Source organism: Petromyzon marinus, chromosome 2 (genome assembly GCF_048934315.1).
Source record: "Petromyzon marinus isolate PM22_M1 ecotype Great Lakes invasive population chromosome 2, UKy_Petmar_22M1.pri1.0, whole genome shotgun sequence".
NCBI classification, from domain to species: Eukaryota; Metazoa; Chordata; class Hyperoartia; order Petromyzontiformes; family Petromyzontidae; genus Petromyzon; species Petromyzon marinus.
Window position 1 is genome coordinate 6,406,231 of NC_133668.1, and position 6,000 is coordinate 6,412,230.

Genomic DNA, 6,000 nt, shown 5'->3' on the forward strand with positions numbered 1-6,000 from the left:
CTCGTACAGACTAGCGTGGTGAAGCATGGTCACCCAATCCCCCCCCCCACCCCATACCCCCCATGACCGACACGGTGTGGTGATGCATTCATCCAGCAGTGGATTGAAAACGGGCAGTAAATAATAATTTACATTTGAAAGCACATTTCCCAATGTTCCAGTGGAATCATACAAGCCTCAACAAGCTGAGATAAGGTGACCTTTCAGCAATTGCCACTTTAGTGGGGGAAACAACGGATTCCCCCTGCGGGGCACCTTCGTTATACATTACCAGTGTACACCAGGTTTGCATCCAATAGGGCTGCGCATTTCATTTTCAGAGATTTGGGTTTAACGGCTCTGAGCTTAGAAAACGTTCACAATAAGGGACGTTTTCGTGATACGCTGGGTGGTGGCAGTGGTACACAAGCACAGCTAACACAATCGTCGATAGCATTGCCCTGAGAGGACACCAAACAAATATAATTGGCGTCGTTTTGGACGATGGCCCTACTTCGTAGCAGAGAGACCATCTGAGCATGACTTTCAACGAAAAAAAACGTGTCCTTAGCAGACCTCCTAAATGTGTGAGCGGTTCCCTCCAATAAATCTAAGCATGCTAGCAATTACAAACAGATGACACTTCACATATAACAACACTAGTTTGATGAAGGCACAAAAAATACAACTGTGGTTTCGCACCAAAAAAAGGTGAAATCGTTTACGCAGCGCCTGTAACTGGGTAATTTAAAGGGCCCGTGTGGGACTGGCCATTTATCCAGCACATCTCTCTGTCAAATTGACACAGACTGGGAAATAAACAAAAAAAACATCCCTCAAAACTAAAAGGGTGTAGTTATCTGGGTCTGCAAGGCTGTGCTGCTGTCTTTATAGCCTGCCTAGCTCAAGCAGTGCAGAGTTTGACAGGTCCTTTAATGCCACAAAGGCAACAAGCCCAAGTGCATAGACATTCGAGCGTCTGTCTCGACTCGTCAACTCTCTGCCCGTAACTTATCGCTGCCACGATCTCGCTTGCCTAATGTAAAGGGAGTGATCTCACTGTGGAATATGCTACCCTTAACCACGGGCTATGCGCAGCTGCTTTGTCCGCGGAACAATAATAATTAATTTACCTAATAACGCATCACTGATTCTCAAAACAGTTTTTCAAGAATATCATTACCATTAATGTCTGCTCCAAAACTGGGGTGTTGAGAAAATACGCTCATGTTCATGTTTGTAGAATAACTACTGGTTATATCATCGTGTGATGATGATAAACATTTGAATTTACAAAAAAATATCGGTGTGTTTTGGAATAATCTATCCTTAAAATGTCAAGCATATTTCCCACAGAGTTGGCAATGTTAATGGAGAGACCGTGAACAAAGCGCCTGTTCCACACCCCTCTGCGTGAAAACACCTTCAGCTCCATCCTCGAGAACTGCGTGTACATTATTTGGCACGTGTCGTGACGGATGCTGCAAGATCCGACGATGTCCGTCCAGTGCTCGCTGAACTGCATTGGCTTCTGAATGCCGAACGAGTACTGCACATTATAAGGTCGCACTCATTACACACAGTGCTTGCTAGACATGAAGAACACTACCTCGCTGATCTCGTCAAGGAGCTTAAACCATCACACGAGCTCCGGTCATCCTCGCTGCAGCGGCTTTTGGTAAGCCATTGAACAATGACGGCCACTGCATCGCGCTTTCAGACACGCTTATGGAGACGTCTGGAACGCTCTTGCGATATTGGGAAACCACTGGAGCTATGCATTTTTAAATCCAGATTTAAAATTTATTTCTTTAGAACTGATTTTCGTGTTCAGTTTATTAACCTCCCGCCGCACCTACGTATGGTTACCAACGGCAATGGACCAACAACATTTTAAAAAAATTTAAACGACTCTGAATGGTAGCACCTGCAATAGTTCCACGGACCATTCCCCCACCAGTGGTCAGGAACCACTGGTCTAGATCAAACATATAATCCAGGGAGCCATTCGGTCGACGGCCTGCATAAAGCGAGGAGGAACGTCATCCAGCAGTGCATTGACAAGTGGGCTGTGCGTGTGGATTGAGGCTATTAAGTAGGTTGCGGTGGGGGGGGGGGGGGTGAGAGCTAGGAGGCGGGGCTACAGAATCACAGCTGACGTCTGCTAATTGTAGAAGCGCTGTAGCCAAGGGGAATAAGGGATGTGAGGTGGCTTCGTTTTCACACAAAAAATTGCAATTTTAAATTCCTACTTCAAGATTCGGTGGTGTTTTAATTTCTTATATAGATTACTTGGCTTCAGCGTCTCTCCGGTGAGTGATGCAATTTTGTAGTAAAAAAATTAAAATGCGAGTACCGTCATGTACATTATATATGACTTAGCATCAGTATTACCACCATGTGTTCTACAGTTAAAATCTAGTTATAATAATTGTGGTTGGAGGTCCAATATGCATCGTTTGTTCCCCAAATCTGCCAAGTCATAGTTAGGGGCAACAGTGCCCCCCCCCCCCACTACCAGTCCCTCCACCGCACCACCACCTACCCTACGTATGTTGAACTTCTTTCGCACCCTATCTACACAGGGAGGGTTGAGAACATCTTAATTTCGGTGCGTCAAGGTGGGCGTGTACACAACTGCCATTACACTTGACCTATGCTCATTAATACCCATTGATTCATGCTGTACGCTGCTTCACGTCGACCCCACGTGTCGATGCATTTGACCTCCTGGACACGTAAAGGAAATGCGTTCATTGGGCAATCGTCTTGCAGGGGTGTGGAATGCGCATTCTGACTACGTGCGCATAATTTGGCCCACGCGCAGGAGCGAAGTACAATCGATTACTATTACGAAGCAACGGTAACGTTACGTGAGTCACCCCTCATGTATTAATGCAACATCTATTGGCCCCACAACAGATTGGGAGAAAATTGAGGTCCGCAGATTTCACTTCTAATCCAGCCAGGCAAGTTTCTGGAATTGATTGCGTTGTGTGGGGGTTTCTCCCCTCCCATCCTCCCCCAGATTTTTTTTTGACGAAATAAATAAATATGTGGCTGTTGACACACAGTGTAATGCATTACTCAATTTCAGAGATATTTGCGCGTGTAATAGGAAGGCAGCGAGAGGCGCGTCATTGCCGTGGCCGGCCAAGTGACCCCGGGGACCCAAGCGCGCACCACAGGACTCCGCGGAGTCGGCGAGTGCCGCGTCCTCAATCAACGCCGGGTCGAGATGAGTCTCGCGCGTGCTCCTTTACGTGCCCCAGCCGCTGATTCACGGCGGTGAGTGTGAACGTATGCGTTCCGTGTGCGCCGTATGTATGCTGAACTTCTTTCGCACCGTACATAGCCAACCGCGCTAATCGGGGGTGCGGGGTTGCGCGTGGGCACAAGCACTTGAACCACTCCCCCGTGCAGCCAGGCCACCACCGCTCCCCCTAATAGTAGCTGTATATTACTTAGGGGGAGCGGCAGTGGCCGGTCCCTCTGAGTTATCTTGAAGTCGTCCAACGGTTATTACTTAAATTGTTATCATTTAAGTTGTTAATTAGCATCAACATAATAGACTATCGTCTTTGTGATACCAATGCCTCTCCAGGTCCTATCCTCCACCCCCTCCCACTGCCACTAGGCCAGTGTATGGTATGACAGCCCTCCAAATCAACACTCCTGGTGCCAGCACTGACCGCCAAATCACCGCCACCCCCAAACCCCGCTCATGATCGATAATTGTCACCTGTCCTGGAGTGTTGTTTTGTATTCAATGTTTTGTTGCTGTAACGTGGTGCCGACATTTCCGTTTCATATTTGAAATTTCGAGATTTCTCCTGCACGGTATCCGTTCCGCAGCTTACGCTCGCTCTAGAAATGCTTTTGGGTGGGGGGGGGGCACCACCCACAGGTTGAGAAGCGCAGCACTGGGCAATTTGTCCGTGGGCCAAAGCAGGAACCGATACCACCTAGGGAAGCAAAACGTAATACCGATTTATTTACGCGGTTAATACGAGTGAAATATGAAATAACCCGACTCATTGCAAATGGGTATCACATAATTCGCTGTTATTGTCCACATAAAGAAATTGGAACCGCTAGAGTTATGCCACCGCAAATGGTACGAACAAATGCAATGTTTGGTCTGGGCTCATGGACGAAATCTCCCCGTCAATGAGCTCTCCTGCTGCTGACAAACTGCACCTTCCTCCACTCTACTGGTGCTCCTCATGTCGCCACTGCCCATGGTTGTCTTTAATGGGACAGACTAAAATGAACGTGAAACAAACCAGGATTGCCCATCGACTTTCAGCGAGGAATATGGAATAAGGTGATCCATTTGTAGTGATATAGCGCTAACTTGATTTGGAGCTTTCGTGACTGCAGGAATTACTGTTTGGTTCTTTCGGTAAAGTCACGTGGAAATAAAAATAATAATTTAATCATAGCATACGACGTTTCGATTGCAACACAAGCAATCATAAGATACAAATGATTGAGAAAACAAACCTAGTAAACTTATAAATATAATGCAATACGACACAGAGAGTCGGCTAACATAACAGTGAACACCCTACCTGGTTGATTACGTTCTTCCAAAGATTGATAAATTTGAGAGAGACAAAACACAGACACGGAGACACACAGACAGACACATAAGCAGAGAGTGATAACACAGAGACACACAGAGAGAGACACACACATAGGCACACAGAGAAACAACGCCTCTGTGTCGAGGTCGTAAGAAGAGAGAGATAGGGCAGAGAGAGAGGGGGGGGGAGAGAGAAATTAGCATATCAATGAGAGATTTGGAGATTTCGTGACTGCAGGAAATAATAGAGCAACAACACGATGAAATGTAATGCATTGCATTGTATTACATTTTAAAATGTTACTAAGTTTGTTTGATTAAGTGTGTTTTCTCTCTCTCTCTCTGTGTCCTTGTGTTGTACCTGATGATGATTGCTTGTGTTGCAATCGAAACGTCGTATGCTATTATTTCATGTATTTTTTTCTTTCTACGTGACTTTACCGAAAGAACCAAAGAGTAGCAGCGCCGACTGTTGGACGGCAGCAGCAACTGCAGGTGGACACCGAGCGCACACGCCGCTGAGCATACACGCGGGTGTGCCGGCAGGTTCGGAAGAACTGGGGCAAGGGTCATGATAGACCTCGCGTGGAAGCCCCTGGAACCCTCTAGGGGGTTCGAGAAGGGAGGCGCGGCTAGGGCGGAGCCAAGCCGCGCCGAGGGGAATAAAAGCAGCGGAGAGGTGGGAGCTCCGGGCTGCCGGTTCTGGGACTCGTCTCGTCGTCGCCGCCGCCTTCGCACGGTCATTGCGCGGCCGGGCAGGAGTTGGCTGTCCCGGTCGACGCCGTCGGTGCAACGCGGACATGGTCGTGTCTGGGACGGATCGTGCGGCAGCGGGGGTCGCGTGTGGGAGAGAGAGGGGGGCCGGAGTAGTGTCGTGAGCTCGGCAACAACAACGAATAAAGAGGGCAGAGCGGTGCCTCCTGCGACCACCTCGTCTCCGGCTGACTGTGTGCGCGTCGCAGGCCACCCGCGCGCACAGAGGACACTGCACATTTATAGAGCCTTCACTGATTTCGTGTGACCCTGGATTCGTGCACTGATTGGTGTAAAGCAGAGTTTCTGGGCACTTTCCCCCACCCCCTATTTATTTTATAGGGGGTGGGGGGAGGGGGCATTTTCTAGGAGCTCAGCCTTGAGACAGCTCTGGCATACATTTGTTTATTTAATTCGCGAATGCTTTTACACGTGACTTTCACTCGGAGCACCAAATACGCCTCCGAGTAGCACGGTTGCCTATGCACGGTGCGAAAGAAGTTCAACAATGGACATATGTAAAAGAGGAGCTTCATAGCTCATCGGATTCCTCCAGCACAAATCGATATTCTGATCGTGTGCGTGGACGTCGGCCCACTTGGCCAGCAGAGCCACGTGACAGCCTCCTCCAGCGCGTGCAGGGCAACCACAATAACCAATCAGCCCCGGCCACGCCGTGG